This window comes from Diceros bicornis, chromosome 26 (genome assembly GCF_020826845.1).
Source record: "Diceros bicornis minor isolate mBicDic1 chromosome 26, mDicBic1.mat.cur, whole genome shotgun sequence".
Classification (NCBI taxonomy): domain Eukaryota; kingdom Metazoa; phylum Chordata; class Mammalia; order Perissodactyla; family Rhinocerotidae; genus Diceros; species Diceros bicornis.
The window spans coordinates 27,855,766-27,878,421 of NC_080765.1; the positions used below are offsets into that span (position 1 = coordinate 27,855,766).

General features: G+C 43.7%; 1 protein-coding gene and 1 pseudogene across 3 annotated transcripts in view; one reads left to right on the top strand and one right to left on the bottom strand.

The window, feature by feature from the left end:
• PRKCB (protein kinase C beta) overlaps positions 1-22,656 on the bottom strand; it is a 309,251-nt gene that overhangs the window by 205,538 nt on the left and 81,057 nt on the right. The gene's annotated exons all lie outside the window — the stretch shown is intronic.
• Positions 20,444-20,718, top strand: LOC131422886 (cAMP-dependent protein kinase inhibitor gamma-like; annotated as a pseudogene).

Genomic DNA, 22,656 nt, shown 5'->3' on the forward strand with positions numbered 1-22,656 from the left:
TCACTGTGTCAGCTTCTCCACAGTCAGAGCTCCTCCTTAAAGACTGGCCGGAGTTGATTCTAAAAGCAAAATGGAAAGTGGCCAGGCTAATAACGATGAATCACCATAACACCTCTCATATGCACACAGCACGCCAGGGTTTTCAGCATACTGTTTCCTTTATCCTTGACATGATCCACAGGGGGTAAGTGATGTATCTAAGGGAGATCGTTTATTTTGTAACTATTTTAACAAACATTTACATAGCACTTACAACGAGCCAGATATTCTTTATCTGTGTTACAAATATTAATTCATTTAATCCTCATAACAACCATGCAAGGTAGGTTTCATTATTATCTTCATTTTACAAATGAAGAAAATAAGGCACAGAGATGTTAAGTAACTTGTCTAAGGTGCACACAGCAATAAGCGGCAAAACTGGGATTTGAATGAAGGCTGGCTGGGTCCAGTGTCTGGCTCTTATCTGCCACTCTGCTAACTCTAAGGGAATGAGTGAACTTGAGCTCTCCTAAACTCTGGCACTAGATCAATCTATTCCTGCAGGCATTGGTAAGGAGGCACTTAAAATAACAAAGAAGGAGAAGGAGGAGGAAAAGGAGAAGAAAAAAATAACAGTAGCCAATAACAGCTAACATTTATGAGCATTTCCTAAATGCCAAGTGCCATGCTAAGCAATAATAATAATAACAATCTTCAGGGCAATGCTAGGAGGCAGGATCATTTTATCACCATTTTATAGATGGGGAAATTGAGGCCGAGAACTTGTGTGAGGTTATTCAGCTAGAAAGTAGAGAGCTAGTGTTTGAAGCCTGGTCCGCCTGACTCCAGAGCCTTTACTACTAAATTTAAGATCAGTGACCCTCGTGGGTGCAGAATAATGGAGCTTTGAGTTTAAGGAGAGTAGGGCCATACACTCAATTTCATTGACCGCAGTTCCCTGGTGATGGCCAGACGCAGGGAAAAGTGCAAAGGGGTGTCTCCAAGGCTGATTCAAAGGGTGGTACAAATACTGAAGGATGGGGAGAGGGGCCCCTCTGGGAACAGACTGAGAGATTCGGACTTGAAGAGGGCAAGGAAGGCAGATGCTTCCCATGGGATAAGGCATGGAGGGAAGGAGCACTGGGCCACACTGAGCACTAGAACTTGTGGCTGGAGCTGTTTTGATGGTGTGTTTTTATCTCCTCTCTCCTGGGACACCTGAGGCTTTGGGTGGGTACTCAACTTTCTCAAAACAATAAAAAATAAAGAAACAGAAAACATTTCCTTCCCTTTTCTTTACTCTTCCAGAGCTTACCAGGTTTAGGGGCCACACATATACTATTTATCATTCAACTCTTTTTAGAATAAAAATTGCAGAATCCGAATCCCTGATCACAGTCTCCCAGACACGCGTATGTCTTAAAACTTTTTTATTAACTTCAACTTTATTCACATTGGATTCCATTGTACATTATCCACTGGGTCTATTTTTAATAGTATTTCTTAATTAAATACACAATTAATGAACACATTCTCCTTTTAAAAGGTTACGTTATTTTTACATAACCAAAAAATGCCTAATCTTTTCCTTCATGGTTTCTGGGTTTCCCTCACTCAAGGTTACAGGAATATGCTCCTAAAATTTCCTCTAATATTCTTTATTATTTTTACTTTACAATCTTTACTCTGTAATTTACTCCATTGGTAATTTATTTTTGTATAAAATGTGAATTAAGAATCAAAATTGGCATCCTTGCACACGGCCACCCAATTATGCCAGCACCATTTATTAAATAAACCATTCTTTTCCTACTGATCCAAAATGTCACCTTTTAATACACTAAGTTCCCATTTTTCCCAAGACTTTTCAGTCCTCTTTGGGATTCTAGCTTCTTACACCACAGCTGGAAGAATTTTGGCAATTATTTGAAATGTGTTTCATGGCTTAACAATAGGTATTTTATCTTTTAAAAGACATTTCTAAGAGGCACTTGCACGCTCTGCTGGTGGGTGCACAAATTGGCACAACCTTCTGGAGAGCAATTTAGCAGTATCTACTACAACTGAAAATGTTCACATCCTTTGCCCTAAAAACCCTACTTCTAAGAATATTCTACAGAAATCGTCACTGAAGTGCCCAAGAATGTTCACAGCTGCACTGCTCATAATAGAGAAAAAACTGGGAACAACCCAAATGCCCACCAATAGGTCAAATAATGAATATAAATATCATATAAATAACTAATATGGTGGCCACCACATTATGGAATACAATGTAGCCATTAGAAAAATAAGGAAGGTCTATGTAAAGTATTGATATAGGAAAAAGTCCAAGATATAATAGGTAAAAAAAGGTAGGCTATAAAAAATGTATATAGGATATGATTTCACACAGGAGAGATGTGACATACAGAGCCAAACATCCTAAAGCTGGCCTTGGCTGTAAAAGGCTCTCTACAGCCCTTTAACACCGCCCCCAGATTCAGATCTGCTGCCCCCTGTGGTGTTGCTGCCCCTCCAACCTGACAGCTGTTGTCCAGCAGAACTTGGTTCAGGAGATATGAGCGACGGTGTGATTTTACTTATGGATTGACTCAGTTCCCACTAACTAACCTCTCCATCCCCAACTCTTGCAGTACCCCCAAACACACACACACACACACACACACACACACACAGCTCCAGCCATACTGAACTCTCAGGCATTCCCCACGCGCATCATGCTCTCCCCTCCCAGCCTTTGTACATGCTATTATTCCCCCAATTATTCTTTGCCTGGCTAACTGTTTCCACCCATCCTTGAGTCTCAGTAGTTATCACCTCTTCTGGGAAGGCCTCCCTGACCTATCCCCAAGATTTGAACAGATGTCCTCTATATAGTCTCAGAATTGCCCGGGTGTGCCCCAATCATGGCATCTCGACGTTGGTTTGTAACGCCTGTTTACATCTCTGTCTCCCAGTGAGATCATGAGCTCCTTGAAGGAAAGACTAAATATCATTCACTGTTGCAACTCCAGCACCTGATGCTCAATGAATATGTTGAATGAATGAATGAATGAATGATTGCACTAACACATTACATCTCCTGCTGCAGCCTTCCTTTCCTCCTATGAAGATCCTCACCCAACCACCCACAAATTCTTGAGACTACAGGAAGCAAATCAAATAATCTCAAAAGCTTTAATCAGCAAATGAAAACAACAGCTAAAATTAAACTTAATTTCCGACAGAATGAGGAGCTCTCAGCAGACAATTCTCAATTAATTCAAACAGCCGCTGAGTGTGTGCCCAGGGCTTTCTCCCGGCTGCATCAGGGGTCACCCAGTGCTGGCTGGAGAGCTGGTATTCCACCTAAACTGGGCAGCCTCAGAGGAGCAGCTGCTAGAGGGAAGGGCAGCCCCCAGTCAGCAGCCAGAGCATCCACATTTTCAAGAGAAGCTGGAAACTGTCTACAATTTCTAAATGTCGGCAACAAATTCAACATTGAAAAATAAAACCCCTGTGGACGGCTAGTCAGCTTCCTCTGGGGTAAATCAGAGCGAGAGAAATGGCTAAGTAGTGAAGGCTCAGGCTCTGGAGAACCACAGGGACAGAGGACCTTCGAGCAAGTTGTTCCAGCTCTTCGTGCCTCAGTAAACCAGGAGGATAATGGCATCTCAGAAGGTTGGCGTGAAGATTAAATGCAACAACGCACACAGAATGCTCGGCACAGTACTCTGCACGTGGTAAGCGATAAACATCAAGAAACATGCCCTCTCGGCACAGGCCGACTGGGGGACCGAGGTCTGCAGCCTCGCCCAATTGCACTGCGCTTCTAAACCCACAACGCCCACTCCTAAACCTGCCAATTAGGTGGCAGGGCATCCAAGCACGCTCATTGCTCCTGAGCCGGCTTCCCTCCATTACTCAGATCCCTGTGCGAGCATTTCCATGGCAATAACCTGCTTCACAAAAGGTACAGTAAATATTTACTATTTTTTCACACATTTCAGATTATTTGGGTCTAACAATTTAACTGGCACTCCCTACTGCTTCAGAAAATGACAATGGAGAAGCCAAGCCTCTGGAAACTAAACACAGAAGCGCCTCCAGCAAAAGGGACTCGGCCAGCTGCGTAGACAAGCAAGAGCATCATGCGGCCACAGCTCAAGAGACTTCAGGAAGGAGACTCACAAGGAGTCCCCCCTCCTCCAGAGCTGCTTAAGCCCCTCCAGCCACCCCATCCTCCCAGCAGTAAACGCAATACATTGCCAAGATTCTTAACATCCCCTTCCTCTCTCCCCCTCTCTCCCTCTCTGCTCAGCCCCCAACACCCACACACACACAGGTCCTCTCAGAGATTTTCAAAGCCCTGTTCACACATACACAGAACATGATACCACTCAGAGTTTTAAATGATAAACCCTCTACAAGCACGCCCATGCATGCACACACACACACATACCCACCCCAGCACAACCACACTGTGCCTGCTCAGGAAGGGGGAGGGTCTCCTGGAATGAGGGGGGCTTCTCTGTTCTGGCTTTTGAAATGTCAGCGGAGCCACGGAAGAGCTCATGATTCACTCCCTGACTCACTCCCATCTCTGCAGCCGACCCCATCTCTGCAGGGAGGGCAGCACACGGCTTCTTCATTCACTCTCATTCAGGCACAAACCCTGTTTTCGGCAAAAAAAAAAAAAAAAAAAAAAGCTCATTCAGGCATAAAACTCCGTGCTCAGCCTTGCACCAGTCCCTGAAGAGACAGAGAAGAAAATGCAGTCCCTGCCCTCAAGTTTCTCACAGTCTGACAGACTGTGAAACAAACAGGTCACCTCAAATCAATGTGATAAGTGCTGTCAGAGACAGAGATGAACCCAGCGCCATTGAGAGGACTGTAAAAGTGTGAAATGTCCGCCTGACAAAAAAATTCATCTACAAAAAGGCAAGACATGGGACAGACCAGGATTTATTTTCAACATATAGCACAGATAAGGGATTAGCATCCACAATATATAAAGGCAGTTACTATCAATCAATCAGAAAAAGCCCACTAGAAAAATGGACAAAGAAATATGAAGAGGGAATTCCCAGAGAAAGAAATACAAATGGGCAACGAACCTACAAAGGTGTGCTCGGCTTCATGAATGTCTGGGAAATACAAATTAATACAGGATATTTTTTCATCCATTAGATTTGCAAAAACTGAAAAGATTGATAATTCCAGTGTTGGCAGCCATGGGGGTTGAATGAATGATGAACGAATGAATGAATGAATGAATGAAATATAGTAAAGACCATATATATGAGGGAATGGGCGTTCTATTACTCAGGTATTCATCTCCCTCCTCCCATGAGCTTTGCACGTGGCAGACACTCAGTAACTCTCTGCAGAATTGAGTTAAACACAGGAAGGACTGCTACATATCTGAGCTGCAGAGGATTTTTGTTATTCCAACACCCTTCCCTGAGGCTCTTCTAGGATACTGGGGACGACTGCAAGGAGTCTGATGGACCTGGGAGCAGGAGTGGGGACAAGGCAAGAACAGGGCTTGCTACCCAGGGACCAAAGTGCTCCTTTGATGACGGTCACTTCTCCTGTCATCACCAGAGGGAAACCAGGGGTGCCCAGGCATTCCTCTCCCCACAGACAGAAATGGGGACCAGAGAAAAGGGAGGTTTGTATGTGATCGTTCACTGTGGAGAACAAGGAAGAGACAGATTAAGAGAAGAGAGGCAAAGAGTAGAGCAAGGAGATGCCTTCGCCAAAGTGAAACAGCAGGAGGCACCGCCCTCGAAGGCAGAGCCAAGCCTTAGAAAAGGGGGCGCCAGGCCCGAGGGGCCCGCAGACACTAGGAGGCCCCTTCTATTCTCCCCAACAGTGGAAACAGCCAACACTTACTGTTTACTGGGTGCCAGGCACTGAGCTAAGACCATAGGCGCCTTATCGTTACAGCCCTCTGACATAGGTACTCTCATGCCTATTGTACAAAGGAACTCAGAGAGGTTAATCAGTTTGTTGGAGGCAACACAGCTTGTCAATGGCAGCACTGAGATCTGAACCTAAGTCTATCTGACTCCAGAACCCCCTCTCTTAACCGCACTGCTTGGCTTTAACAGCTTACTACTAGGAAGTCAGCTCTCAGGGAGGAAGTTCTGCCCAGCAATGGGTTGGGACCAGAAGACGGTTTATCCACCAGAGGAAAAGCAGAAGCACAACTGGGGGGTCCCGTGGGCCAGACATCTCAGGAGGGAGTCACTATTACCATTCGGGGCACAAAGGGTCTGGAACCTGGGTCGCTTCCGGGCTTAGGTGAATGTGGGTGTGCCCCACCAACCTCCCCACCCACATCTGTTTCCCCTAGAGGGATCAACAGGAAAAAAAACTTCAAATCTGAAGGGCCGACGCTGCTGTTGGCAGAAGCAGCAAGGAAGTGGGCAGCTGGGGGGGCCACATCCGCCCGGCGACCAGGCTCCTCGGGGCATCATGGGTGGTGGCAACACGGGGGAGAGTGAGGAAGGCTGGTCTCTCGGCCCAGGTGAGGAAGGAAGGAGAGGCTCGGGTCTCGTCCCAGGCTGAGAGGCAGTCCAGAACAGGTTTAGCTGGACTTGTGTGGCTCTGACACTCCTAGATCTCACAGAGATCTGGGCCTAATCATGAGACCTCCGGCAGTTGACTCAAGCTCTCCGGCCTCAGTTTCCTCATCTGTGAAATGTGGCTGAGAATGGTATATTCCTAGGGAGTGGGGTTAGGAATGGGGGTGAGGGGGGAGATACCACCACTTAAATCAGCTTGTACCTGCTGGCTTTGTGCGTACTGGACTACCCCTCTGCCACTAAATTGGACACTCTATGACAGTTGGCCTGCCCAGTTCACTGCTGTATCTCCAGCACCTAGAACCATGTGTGGCACATAGGAGGCACTCAATAAATATTGGTTGAATCAGTAAATAGCAGGTGCTCCAAAATATTTGTTGAAGAAAAATAGAGGAGAGATAAAAAGGAATGAAAGGAGATAGAGAGGAAGGGAAGCAGGGAGGAAGCTGGACTCCCAGGAAGGTTCTCAGCCCATGAGAAGCAGCTGAGGTTGACCAGTTAGCCAATCCGCCTCCTTTGCCTAAAACAATATTAGCTGCTTTGTCACAGTTAACAGGGCCAAGTACTGCTGATCTGTAGGTGGCAGCTGGGCTCACTTTCTGACCCATCTCTGGGCTTGAGCCAAAGCTTCCTTTCCCTTCCTTTTCTAAGGAGGCCCCAGATGACAGTTCTTTCTTTCTCCTTTGAGTTTCAGTCTCATTCTTTCTCCCGAGCAGCCACCTGTAGACTCCAGCAGAGTGTCACATTCTAACGTTCATCTGTGGTCTCACACTGTGAAAACTCTGGGCCAAAGCCAAGTGTTTACACCTGAGTCACTGTCACCGGAGCAGCTGGCCCTATTACCACTCCTGGGGAAAAATGTGGGTTGTCAGTAAAAGCCCAACAGGCACGCCCAGCCCAGGCCTGGATCTAACAAGCCCTGTACTACTGACAAGTGATCTGCGAGGACCTTTCTACACCCACGAATCTCTTACAGAAGATAGGTGGTGGTTAAGAACATGTGCTTTGGGGCCAGATGATCTGCACTCAAATCCCGGCTCCTCCACTTACCAGCCATGCAAGTTAGTTCACCTCCTTGTGCCTTCATTTCTTCAGTCGTAAGAAGAGGATAATAATACCTACCTCACTGGGTTACCTTGAGAATTAAATGAGATAATGCACATAAAGTGTGGCAAGCAGTCAAGATTCTTATTTACAAACAACGGAAACCCGCCCTAACCAGTTTGAGCAGGAACGGCATTTAATCTCTCAGAGGTCTAGAGAATCTGACCAGGAGGCTACACAGCCAAGAGGAACATTGAAACCACACCACGGAACCCACTCAGCAGAGGGACCGCTGCTGCCACCCTAGAGTCCAGACCAGACGGTCTGCACCAAAGACGCTGTGAATACTCCACATTCACATGAGATGAATACTTCTGGAAGCCTTGCCACAGCTGACTCTGTACTCTGGATATATCTACCATCTCCCTCTCCAGAATGGATCACACAGCCTCTGTTCCTTCTCATCACCAGCAGCCAATTCAAAATCCAGCATGGATGCATTCAATCGGCAGGTCCCCAGTCACATGTCTGTGCTCTAGCTGCAAGGGAGGCTGGGAAAGGGAGTTTCTGGATTCTACATTAAGGAGGCATGGGATCATAGGTGGGGAATTCCCAAACATAACAAAGTTGTTCAGGGGTGTGTGGCCAGAAAGCATGACAAGCATCCCTTACTAGCTCTTGGCACAGAGCCTGGCACATACCTGCTAAATAAGTAGTAACTATTCCCTGGAGATGTGATTTAGGCTCCAAAGCAAGGAGGTTCCTGTGCCCCAAACACTCCTCTTCACCTCTCTGGGCCCAGTTGTTATCTTTCCAGAAGGTTTGGATTAAATCCTTACCCTTACTCCTCCTAAGTCCTAACTCTATTCCTCTAAGTGCCTTTGGAGACCCCACTGGAAACCTAGAGCCTAGAACTGAAGTCAAGCACTCCTTATGACCTGGAGGAGAACACAGAAACCAGCTGGAATCACAGATTCCCAGAACATTCCAGAATGCCCCCACTAGAAGGTCACTCTGTCCTCCTGTTTTATTTTGCAATTTTAGAAATTAGATCCTAAAGAGGGGAAAGGATTTGGCAAAGATTGCAAAGCTAAGTCCTGGCAGAACCAAAACTAAGACTATGAAAAACGAAAAGGAGAGAAAACTGGATTCCAGGTCCCCCACAGCAACTGGTGTTGCACTGCAGCAAGATGCCCTCAGCAGGGCTGAGCAGAGGGCTGCTCCAAAGGAACCAGTCTGGAACAAAAAGGATACTGTCTTGTGAAGAGCAATCCTGGAGGCCGTGCGGACAGACAGCAGAGAGTTTTAGCAGCAGGAAGGTCAAATGCTCTGTCAGAGTGTCCTAGCCCTGGCTACTCAAAGGGTGACCCATGGACCAGCAGCATCAACATCATCTGGTAGCTTGTTAAAAATGGAGAATGTCAGGCCTCTCCCCAGACCTGCTGAATCAGAATCCGCAGCTTAACTAGATCCCCAGGTGATTCATATGCACATTAAAGTTTGACAAATCCCAGCACAAAGAGGAACTCAAGAAGAACAAATTAGGCCACTGAGAATTGGCATTTATATGACTCTCTTATGGGTCAGAGAGGATGCTAAGTGCTTTACATACTTATCTCATTTAATCCTCTTAACAATCCTTTGAAGTAGGGTGCCATTTAACAGATGAAGAAACTGGGGGTTAGACAGGAGATGTAACTTACCTTTCACCACTATGCCCACCTGGTAACCCCCCTCTACTCATTCTTTGGGTGGCCTCTTAGGTCACCTCTTTAGCAAAGCTGTCCCTGAATGAAGCCTCTCTCCAATACTGTTCTGGAAGAATCAGCCGCCCTCTTGTTCTCTGGTATTCAAAGGTGCCTCATGAAACTCATCCCTTGACCTCTGACAGCTCAGTGAGGTGAGCGGAGAGGGCATGGGCCTTAGAATCCACTTTGCTGCTGATTACAATAACAGGTGCATTATTGAACCCCTCTGAGCCTCAAGTGCCCCACCTGTAAGAGTGGGACATAAATCCTGGATTCCAGAGTTGCTGCAAGGATAAAATGAGAGGACGTATGTCATATGCATGAAGTCGTGCTGGGGACAGAGCAACACGAGCTTTTTGTTCTATTCGTTGTTGCCCTATTCAACCTCCCTCCTCCAGTGGTGTACATCCCTTCTCAACTCTGTGTTCAGGCATGCCACATGAAATCGACCGTGGTGGGGTATTTACACCAAGGAAATCGGCAATCAGCAAGCATTACGTACCAGGTTTGTGTTGTTTTTGTTTTTTGCCGGAGGGCCAATTATTAATCATTTATCAGGACCCCACTGCTTCCTCTATCCCTCCCTGATCCATAGATCAGTAGGGCCTCCCAGCACTAAGACTCTACAGCTCCTGGTCTTTGACTTCTGGGAAGCTGAGAAGGCACTCAGTACCGCCCACAAAGAAAGTCCACAGTAGTCTCCTCATGTATTCATTCAACCAGTAATTATCGGACACCTGTTACGTGCATGTACAGCCTACCATCTCTCCATGAGGGTGGAGGTGCCCTGCCATCTGTCATCCATCATATTAGAAGAAGGACTTTTCACAGCTATGACAAGTGGGGGAAGGAAATTAATAATAAGTCGCACAGGTGGCGGGGGAAGGATCACATACATCATTTCCGTATCAGCCCCCATCACGGGTAAATTACCTCCTGACAACAGGATAACCTTCCCCCTGGCTCGCCCACAACACCACACAGCAGGAATTGAGTGAAATAAAGAAAGACCCAGTCTTTCATGTTCTCACTGCCAGAATTGTCAGGCTGTCCCTGGGGTGCCTGGAAGGTCAAAAAGCTCGGAGCTTTGGTCATTGAAATGAGGGAGCTGCCACCCCATGTCCCTCAGAACCCCTGCTCTCTGCCCCTCAATCCCACCATGCTCCTTGGTCTCCCTGCTGTGCCCTCATCCCCGTCAACAGCCTCCTCTCTGCCCTTCAGTTCCTTCTCTTTTTGCTCATCACCACCCCCTCCCTGTCCCCTCAGTCTCCTCTCTCTGTCCCTCATTCTCTCCTCTCATTGCTTCTCAGCGTGCAACAACAGGGAGCAGGGATGGAGACAAATCAGACATCCCTTAAAATGCTGATATAAAACTAGTCAACTCACATCAACTTCAGCGAATTGGCTTTTGGAAGACTGACCTAAAGGTGCACCATGAGCTAGAACCCCCTGAGAGTTCATGAGCAGGTGATGGAGGAAAATTACTCGGCTCCCAGAATCTGGTCCATCAGGATGCATCTCTGACCCCCGAACACTGTCACTCTTTGTAGCCCTCCCTCCAGCCATCCAGTGACACATGTCAGCAGGAAGGGGACCTGGCTTGAGTAAGGCATGCACACTGGAGCCCACCTGCACCCCTACACGCTGCCAAGATGAAATGCTGGCAGAACAGAGAGCGATTTGAGACCATGGAGACCCTGGCTTCCCCAGAACGGCCGGAGTGCCCTAACATTTGACTTTGATGACTCAAGCATTTGTCATTCCAACTCCCCCACAGCAGGGTGAATAAAAAATCTAAAGATTTAACTTAAAAAAAAGTTTAACAAGTTAATTTTCTAAATTTAAAATGTTTCAGAAAGAAACACAACCTACAGAAGGATAATTTTAAGCTATATTAAAGCTCAAAGATGACATCATGGAATTCTAATTATATAGACTTTGAGGCAATAGAGTCAGGCAAACCTTTCTGGACACAGTTAGAAACTTTTCACAATATGCCAACACTATGTTGGCATCCCCTCTGGATATACTAAAAGTCCTTCTCAGAGATTTGGAAAAAGAAAAAGTAAAGGCACCCTTCTGAGACCTCAGGCAAGATTAGAGCTCTTCAGTTTCATGTTTACTCTGAATTTCTCTCCTAAATAGATTATTTCTAAGAATATATATGAAGATGGGAGTTGAGAGCAGACCAAATCTATCATGAGCTTATAGATCCATATGGAACCTAGCTGTTACCTCTCTAGAAAAGTGCCAGCAGGGACCCAGTGCCTTCCTCGTGTGATCTCTTTCCCTCTGTGTTGTGAGGAAAAAATGAATTACTTCATTAACAAGATCCTAGCACAGTGCCTGACATGGAGTAAACCCATAATACACACTAGGATTGTTGAAATTCACGATGAGGATGAAGATGCAGAAGATGATGAAAACGTTGGCGCAAGAGGAAGAGTTGCATGCCCAGCTGCCTACGGGGTCCCTGCCTGCCGCTATTTCATGCGAGTGCTGTGTGGCAGGGCGGAAAAAATTTAAATCTCCATTCAATAACTTTTCCTATAAAAATGCATTCCCTATTTCTGAGACGTCTTATGCATCAGAAAGCTTCACATTTTTAAAGGTACATAGTCCTTATATTATATGAGCTATTAATAAGATTTATGTAAATAACATTTACATAAAACACATTCACAGATGTATAGTGTTTCCAACAATGCCCCAAGGTAGATAACATCCTCTTTCTCATTTTACAGCTGAGAACACTCTGAAGCTTCAGAGCAGTTAACAGAGTTTCCTATGAGACGACGCTGGTAGATGGCAGAGCAAGGACTTGAAGGGCACCACTTCTGACACCCGAGTCCATGGTCTCTTCTCCTCACCAGAACTCTCCAGTTTCTGTTGTCCCTCTTTGCCTGACTTGATCTCTATATGCCTATTCCCAGAATTGCCCTGAATACTCTAGGAAAAACAAGAAGGTGAAAGAGACAGACTGCCCCCAAGAAATGATAATTGTGAATAATTTATTTTTCTCTTTTCTTGAAAGGAAAGCAGAGCCCAGAAGCAGGTAGCAGTTGAACCAGACAAGGAGCATAAGCCAAGAGGCCTCAAACTCTGGGACCCACACTTGATTTCCAAAAGGGAGTTTAAGGGCAGGCTTCCCGGCATTTTTAAAAGGCCAAGGGAACTAGCCATTCCTAGGAAGTCTTCAGAAAGGGAATTAACTTTTCATGAGCAGTTGTTGAGGTTCCTTCTTTTACCAAAAAGAAAAAATCGTATTTAATGCTGCAATACCCTAGGAGAAAGATTTGATTATCCTCTAGGCAATGCAATGGAGACTCAAAGAAGTTGAGTAACTGGTTGAAGAATACAAAATTAGAAAAGAAGACAAAAATGGAATTTGAGTCTAGTTGCTGTCCATATTCTTTCCAGTGCTTCTTACTGTCTTCATCAAACCACTTCTTAAACTCCAACACCCCAAGCTCCAGAGTCACACGTCTATGGAAGGAACACGCCATCGGGGAGAACCTAACTCTACACAAATGCAAAATATTTTCCCTGAGACACATTATGCCCCTACTCCGTCCATCACTTTCATTGTGATCTGATGGCATTTGGGATCTGGTGTGCCAAGTGTGACTTTTTTTTTAATAACCACTTTCCTGTAGACACATGGCAGAGGTGGCTTTGGCAATCCACGGTTAATATTCCAGTTTCCCACATTCCCTTCTGTCATAGAGGGTTACAGCACTCTTCTCTGGCTTTCTGCCAAATGTGCAGAGGAGGAAAAGGAGCTGGTGGGCAGGAAGGTGGCAGCTGGAGACGAAAAGGGATTATTTTTCCATTATGTCATCCAACTAGTTAGGGCCGCTCTCTAAGAAAGTTATTGATTTGGGTTGATATGTTTTATAACCAGTATAACTTACCTAACTCTCTTATTAGTATAATAGTTTTTCAGTTGATTCCTTTAGAGTTTCTAAAATAAATAACAATATAACCTGTGAATAACGTTAATTTGGCATTCTTTTCTCCAATACGTAATTACTACTTATATCTGTTTCTTTTCTTGTTTCATTGACTAGGACATCCAAAACAATGACAAATAACGGTGTTGATAGCAACCATCCTTCATTTATTCTTGACTTTAATGGGAATGCCTCAAGTATCACAAAATTAAGTATATTTTTGGCTACTGGTTGGCCACAGATAGTCTTTATCACGCTGAGAAAGTATATTTTTATTCTTAGTTCTTTCTCTAAGAGTTTTCACCAAGAATGAATATTAAAATTATAACAAATGCTTTTTTGGCATCTATGAAGATGATCATATTTTTTTCCTTTGACATATTGATGGGATTTATTAATAGACTTCCTAATAATAAACCATCATGTATTTCTAGAATGAACCTTCCTTGATCATGATGCATTGTTCTTTTAACACCCAAAAGATTCAATTTGCCAGGATTTTACTTAGGATTATTTTCTCTGTGTTTATAAGTGAGATTAGACCATGGTTTTATTATTTGTGTTAACTTTGTCAGATTTTTGTGTCTGTATAACTCTAGGTCAGAGGACAGAACTGAGACAGTTTTCTTTTTTTTCCTCTGGTTTGGAAATATTTTTTAAAAACCAAAAGGATCACTGGTCCTGGAGGTTTTGATGATGAGACTGACAACCTTCATCATTTCCTTCTTTGCTCTTGGTCTAGACCAGGGGCCAGTAAACTATAGCCTGCAGGCCTTCCACATGTTTCTATAAATAAGGTTTTACTGGAACACAGTCATGCCCACTTCTTTACAAATTGTCTACGGCTGCTTTCACGCTACAAAGGCAGAGTTGAGTTGTTGCTACAGAATGCCCCATAAATCTAAAATATTTCCCATCTGGCCCTTTAAGAAAAACTTTCCCAAACCCTAACCTAGACAGGCTTTCTTTTATGGTAGACATTTTGGGCACTTCTGTTTTCTTAGACTTTCAAATTTAGCACCAAAAATTGACAACAACTCCCATCTGAGTTCTACGAAGTGCCCAGCAACGGGTTGAGCTCTCTACATATATTATATCACTGAATCCACACAATCACTGCATTATTATCCCCATTTTACAGTGGAGGAGATTGAAGCTGAGACAGAGTAAATAACTTGCCCAAGATCAGAAGGCGGTAGTGGAAAGGTCTGATATGAATCCACATATACCTGTGCTGAACACCGTGGTAGTATTACGTCTTATCTCATAATTTTTTCTGTTTCTGTGTTTATGTTCTTGCTCATTGTACTTTGCATATTACGGATATATATGTTCACTGTATGTATTATATATTCATTTTATATATATTCAATATATATATTCATGTTATATATATATATAATTAGTTTAAAGTAGATCTATTTTATTGACTTTTGTTTGTTTTGCTTTGTCCTGTTTTCCAGGACTAACTCTTAGAGTTATCAGCACAATGCTTTTTATATATTCTAATGCCATATTGCATCAGAATATAAAATATTATACATTCTAATGTTATATTCTAATTCTACATTTTTACTCCTGCTTTCCTTAGGTTTCTCTTGTGGAGTTTTTTCCCCTACCTCTTGAGTGGAATGCTTAGTTAATTTATAGTCTTTCTTGGTTGGTTAATATCTTTAAAAGCACCTAAGACTATGAATTTTGGATATTGATTAGACACTATCTCATAAGTTGTGATCTATAGCTTAGCATCAACTATACTAAATAGTCTAAAATGAAATTTTTTGTTTTTCTTAATTAAACTTTTTATTTTGAGATGATTCTAGATCTCCATGCAGTTATAAAAAGTAATAGAGAGATCCCATATACCCTTTATGCAGTTTCTCCCAAAGGTAAAGTCTTGCAAAACTATAGTACAATACCACAACCAGGATATTGACACTGACATAATTAAGACACAGAACATTTCACAAGGATCCTTCACATTGCCTTTTTGTAGTCACACCCACTCCTCTCGCTCCCACCCTCTTCTCACTCCTGGCAATCACTAATCTGTTCTCCATTTCTATAATTTTGACATTTCAAGAGTGTTATATAATTGTAATCATACAGTATATAACCTTTGGGGATTGGTTTTTCTCACTTGGCATAATTCTCTGGTGATTCATCCAGGTTGTTAGGAATATCAATAGTCTGTTCCTTTGTATTGCTGACTAGTATTAGATAGTGTAAACATACCACAGTTGGTTTAGCCATTTACCTATTGAAGGACATTTGGGTTGTTTCCAGCTTTTGCCTATTATGAATAAAGCTGCTATAACATTTGCATAGAGGTTTTTGTATGAGTGTACGTTTTCATTTCTCAGGATAAATATCCAAGAGTATAATTCCTGGGTCATATCACAGTTGCATGTTTAGTTTTTGAAGAAACTGCCAAACTATTTTCCAGAGTGGCTGTCCCATTTTACATTCCCACCAAAAATATACAAGAGTGATCCAGCTGCTCCGCATCCTCACTAGCATTTGATGTTGTCGTTATTTTTTATTTTAGCCATTCTGATAGCATGCAATGATATCTCATTGTGGGTTTTGTGTGTGTCTGTGAGACATCGACTATCTTTTCAGGCGCTTATTTGACGTCTGTATCTCCTCTTCAGTGAAATATCTGTTCATATCTTTTGCCCATCTTCTAATTGGAGTGCCTTTCAGTTGAGTTTTGAGGGTTCTTTATATATTCTGAGTAATAGTCCTTTGCAGACATGCGGTTTGTAAATATTTGGTCCCAGTCTGTAGTTTCCCTTTTCATCCTCTTAACAGGGTCTTTCACAGAGCAACAGTTTTAAATTTTGATGGGGTCCAATTTATCAATTTTTTCTTTTATAGTTCAGGCTTTTGGTGTCAAGTCTAAGAACACTTTGCCTGGCCCTAGATTCCAAAGATTTTCTCCTATGTTTTCTTCTAAAAGTTTTATAGTTTTATGTTTTACATTTAAGTCCATGATCTATTCTGAGTTAATTTTTGAGTAAGGTGTGAGACTTAGGCCAAGGTTTATTTTTTTGCCCATAGGTATACAACTACCCCAGCACCGCTTGCTGAAAATTCATTTCCTCCATTAAACTGCTTTTGTGCCTTTGTCAAAAATCAATTGGGCATACCCGTGTGGGTCTATTTCTGGGTTCTCTATTCTGTTCCATGTCTACCAATGCCACAAAGTCTTGATTACTGTAGCTATATAATAAGACTGATTCCTCCCACTTTATTCTTCTTTTTCAAAACTGTTTTAGCTATTCTAGCTCCTTTGCCTTTTCATACAAATTACAGAATAATCTTGTTTATAGCCACAAAATAATTTTGTTAGGATTTGAAAAGGAATTGCATCAAACCTGTACATCAGTTTGGGGAGTACTGACATCTTTACTCTGTTGAGTCTTTCATGGTTATTGCTAGTCTATAGAAATACAATTGATTTTTGTATGTTTATCCTGTATCCTGCAACCTTACCAAACTCATTTATTAGTGGTAGTAGGGTTTTTGGTAGATTCCTTGGGATTTTCTGCATGGACAATCACATCATCTGCAAATAAGGACAGTTTAATTTCTTCCTTTCTTATCTCTATGCCTTTTATTTCTTTTTTTTTTTTTTTTTTTTTTTTTTGCCTTATTAAAATGCTTAGAACTGGCTAGAACATCCAGCACTATGTTGAATATGTCCCAGGGTTATTAAGGAAAGTGTTTTATTTTTCAGTCCTTGAGTTTTATAACTTTTGTTATTAACTTCTAGTTTTATCTCATTTTGATAAGAGAAAGTTAATGGCATATTTTCTGATTAAGTCTTCCATATAAAGAACAATAAATTAAGTGAATTTTCCTTATCCTCATTGCTCTACTATCTACATTGCAGTCTTCATTAACATAAGCTGGGATTTTAGACTCAAATAGATTACAAAGTTATTTTTATACCATATTGCCTTTCATTCACAAATATCTTTGACATCTGCCATCTATCTTACTTTATTATTAAGACTTTATTTTTTAGAGCAGTTTAAAGTTCACAGCAAAATTGAGGCGAAGGTACAGAGATTTCCCATATATCCCTGCCCCTATACATGCATAGCCTCCATCCCCCACCAGAGTGGTACATTTGTTACGATTGATTAACCTTTAGCCATCTATTTTAATACGAGACTTACAGTGATTATTTGGACTCAATATTATGTTTAATTACTTGAAGTGTTCATCCCAGTTCCTCCAAACTATAACTTCTCCATTCTTAAGTTCCTAATATTGGATCTTCTCTCAATCAGATAGAGGACATCTTCAAATAACTCTTTCATTGGTGGGAGATTTCCCGAGCCTTTTTATAGCTGAAACTGTCTTTCTGTCGCCTTCACACATTAATGACAGCTTGACTAAGAATCAAATATGTAGATTATAACATTTCCCCTCAAAATTCTGTAGACACAGCTACGTTATCTTAGGTACTGTATCACTCACTGCAAATACATATCCAGGCCCTATATTTGCCAAAAGAAAGGTTGTGTAGATTATCCTTGGTCCTGCCCTCTGCCCACTCTGGTGATAGTCAAATCCCCTTCTCAAGCCAAGGCTGGAGGGCAGGACAGTGTGCACTGAACCAGGTTTCTAGCAACCACTCATTCACTGCAGCTCTGTTGTCCTGAAACAGACTCTCCCCCCTCCTCCACTACCTGGCTCTCTGACATCAGGATGCACTCACACCATAGTTCCTTTGGTCTCTCCTATGCACCTTACCTATGCAAGCCACACAACTCAAGGTTCAGTTCTTCACCAACAGTTAGTTCCCCACACAAACCAGTGCACAAGTAAACTGCCTCCCTCACCTTCCTGACTTCACAAATGAATCTAGGAAGGTTAGAGGTTGTAAGTAGCCTCTAGTCATTTTAAAAAGTGATTCTTGAGCAGAAGAGGGCTGACTTTTCACTTGGTACAAACTTGGGTCTCTTAGTCTAGGAATAGGACAGTGGAAGAGAGAGAAATGGTCTTCCTACTGTTCTCAGTTGGTCATTATTTCCGGAGGTGATGCCTGGAGTGAGTAGACCCAGTCCAGTCCCATCTGCCTTACAGTTCATGGAGATTTCACTGAGATTCCAACAACTGGCTATCTATTTTCAATGTTGTCAATAGAGTGTTCCTCCTATTCTATGTTATCTTAGGCATTTGAGGGCAAAGTTGGAAATGCTGCCATAGGACCTGACAACCAAATGTTACTATCAAGCTATGCCAAGAATAAGTCTTTACTTGGAATTATAGAGCTTTCAACGTTCACGGCAGTTGCAGATCCCGTCCTGGATGAACAGTGGTCCTACTGTGCTAATCACACGGGAGGGTTTCCTCCCAGGACATTGCTCTACAACAAATCCCCTAGAACCGTGGTTCTCAAAGTCCAGTGGACAGAACCGTCACCTGAGGAGCTTATTAAAAATTGATCAGGCTCCACTCCAAAGATTCTGATGGAGTCCAGGGTCTACATTTTTAACAAACACCAGAGGATGCATGCAGGTGGTCCAGGAACAGCCCTTGGAGAACTGCAGCACCAGAAGCATCTCCTCTAAACCCATCAGACACGAACTTTTCAGCCGCCCCATCTGACAGTTCCTCAAAGCCACGAATGGAAAGCAGCAAATATAATTCTGCACCTGTTACAACTGCTGAAGCACAGCTGTCGGGTATGGCAATACTGGATAATGTGATACCCTCTCAAAATTTCTCATTGCTGGTTAGACTCTGGCAAATGCCCTTTCACCAAGAAATAGCACTTAGGAGAATTCTACAGATGCACTTCTACACGTCTGAAATGATACATTTACCACATTACCACATAAAGGCCCCAAATTGGAAATAATCTAAAGTCCACCTCTAGAGGATGGCTTAATAAATAATAAATAAACAAATAAATAAATGAGAAATAAAACAATGGAATACTTTGCATCTATTTTTTTTTTTTAAGTATAAAGAAGCTCTCTTTGTACTGATACAGAAAGATCTTCAAGATGCGGGGTTGGGGGGTGAGTAGAGGGGAGTAATTCAAATATGTAAAGATTAGCACGGCATGGATCCCTACCAATCAGTGAGGACACCCAACAAATCAGAACAAGTGCTGCCATTACACCATACTGGAGCCTACTAACCAGATATTAGCAGAAAAATCAAAGTGGAGAATATAGGTTAGAGTACACCATCTTTTCCCAGGAAAACAAAGGGAGTAGAAGAAAAAACTTCTGGAAGGATACCCAAAGAAGGGGTGGGAAGTGGGTGGATGGAGGACAGACGGGAATGAGAGACTGTAAAATTGTATAGTTTCTTGTATTTTTTGAACCATGTGAATATATTACCAAAATATTACATTTTAAAACACTCTAAATTTTTTTTTAATTGAAGAAATTTTTGATGTGGAGGAGAGATATGTATGCCCAAGGCTAGTGTGATTTAATTTTAATTTTCTATTCCTTTTGGGTCCCTATAGTTTAGTATTCTCAAATGTGCCCCTTAGTGAGCAGTTTGCTGCAGTAATGAAGGTGGGAAGAGCCTGCCTTGTCTATACTGGTAAGTGGCTATGGTCCAACCCGTGACGTTCAAAAGACTGACTCCATCAGGCTTCATAGAAAGTACAGATTATCCCCCTCAGTGGCTCTCAGACCTGGCTGCCCATTATAATCACCTGGGGAGACTTTAATGAACACTGCTGCTCTGGCCCCACCCCCAGATATTCTGATTTAACTGGTTTGAGGTAGGGCCAGGGCACTGAGACTTTTAAAAGCTCCCCACGTCAATCTAACACGCAGCCGCTAGTGACAACCTCCTGATCTGGCAGATCTGAGGTGAGGTTCCAAATCCAGACGTGTAAACACGTCCTCCAGGTGACTCTGTTCAGCCAGGTTTGTGACCAGCGACTCCAGACGTGCCTGCCGCCCACAACAAACCCCTCCTCTTCCCCAGCCATCACCACACTCAAGCAAGGACTCAGCATTTGCAAGGTCGGTTCAGAAAAGAAAAGCCAACTTTGTTCAAGAAGTAAGAACTCCAGGCGGGCCAGCGGCCAGGGCTCGGCGAGGTGGCGGAACAGCAGAATTTCTACACCAATTAGTCAACAGTGGAGAATGAAGAGATGCAAGAAGGACAAAGAAAGGAAACCAGGCCTGAAGAGCGAGGCAGTGGCACGGTGGAGGCCGAGTTCTCCTACTCGGACTTCATCTCCTGTGACCGGACGGGCCATCAGACCGCGTTCCCTGGCATCCAGGGAGACTCCGGGGCTGTGAGCGTGAGGAAGCTGGCTGGAGACCTGGGCAAGCTGGCACCTGGGGGGCAGAAGGACAGGCGGAGGCGGGCACCCCAGACAAGGAGGCAACCAGCCTCAGCAGTGACAGGACAACCTCGTCTTGAGTCTGACCTTGCCCAAGGAGGCTGGAAGAGAGATCTGCTGTCCCCGCCTGGACGGGGAGTCCTGGCACTGGCACAGATCAGAGTGAAAGGCACCCCCAGAGACCACTGTGGCCCCAACCCTGGGAAGGCCCTCTGCCCACACCCACAGGCTCCACACTCCCACCACCTCCTCCCCATGCCCGGGTACACTTTCCAGACACTGTAACCACAGGATGTTATTCACTCAGCGGGTGCAGGGGCTCAGGGGTTGGGCCCTGCCCACCTGGGCAAGCAGCCCACCAGAGAACGCTCCTCTCATGGGCGGCCTGGGCAGGGACCACAGCCCAGCTCTGCCCTTCTTCTCCAACCCAACCTTCTGGGTCAAGACCTTCTCGTCCCCTTTTAGAAACACACTTTTAAACTTTTTAAAAACTAAACCTTTTTTCAGCAGAGAGGGAGGGAGCTGACAATCAATTCACTTTTTTGGGGGAAGCCACTGTAAGCTAAACTCTGACCTTCTAGGCAGCTCTGAGGTCCCCTCGTGGAGTTTCACAGGTCTGTTTTTAGGAAAGGGAGTCTGTGCTCAAAACTATCTGATCGACTCTTTGCCCTTTCTACCAAGATAAGTGACACCTAGGACCCAGGAAATAAATGCTGATGATTTGTGGGAAAAAAAAAAAGAAGTGCATTTTCTAAATGAAATCGAATACCGTTATTCCTGAGAGTGTGGCTCACACTCCTACTATATAATCTCTTCCTCTTCATCTTTCCTCCCCACGTACAACCCCAGGGGCCTTAATTGGCAATCACACTGACATGCTACTACTGCTCACACCCCACCCTCTAGTACCCCCATCACCACCACCCCAGCAACGACCAGACCAAGAGCAAGAAGGCACCCATATAATACGTTCCATTTCTACCCTGAAGTGGATAACAGTCCACGATGGGTAAAAACTTTATAAACTGAAAATATTTAATAGAATTGATTATTGTAGCAAAGACCAGAGCATCTACTTGAGAGAGCACAATTCTTAAGAATCAAAAAATAAAGAATATTGGGGCTGGCTCGGTGGCGCAGTGGTTAAGTATGCGCGCTCCACATCAGCGGCCCGGGGTTGGTAGGTTCGGATCCCGGGCGCGCACCGATGCACCGCTTGTCAAGCCATGCTGTGGTGGCGACCCATATAAAGTAGAGGAAGATGGGCATGGATGTTAGCCCAGGGCCAGTCTTCCTCAGCAAAAAAGAGGACTGGCATTGGATCTTAGCTCAGGGCTGATCTTCCTCACAAAGAAAGAAATAAAATAAAGAATATCTTCCTCTTAAAATGTCTATTAAAATAGTAATTATTCCCTGAAGGAGGCGCTCCTGATGCGATTCCACAAGATTTCTCTGCAGACATACACTGGCCCTTTCCAGCCAACAAAGCCAGGCCTAAAGCTGACAGAGCTTGACTATGTTTGAGGAAGCTCCAGGGAGCAAAATAAGGGGAAGTGAGAGCTTTTAATGCCCTAAAAACTGAAGAAACACTTTTTTCCCCAACGTCTAAAAATAGACACGTCTCTTAAAAATGCCAGACACTTTGGAAGGCAAGGTGTCCCCAGAGAAAGGCTGCAACAGAATCTCCTTCACACCCTGCTATGACCACCTAATTCTGTTTCTCTACAGGTGACCTAATTGGAGAAAGAAAAGTATTTATACCGAAATGATAACAGACAGAATCGAGCAAGGCTGGGAAGGAAATCCTCCATTGCCCAAAGGAAAAGTTCCATAAAAAGAAAGTCAAATGGAGAGATAGATGGATGGATGGATGGATGGACAAATGATGGATGGATGGATGGATGGATGATGGATGGATGGGTGGGTGGGTGAATGATGATGGATGAATGGATGGATGGCTGGATGGATGATGGATGGATACATGCATGATGAACGGATGGGAGGATGGATGGATATCA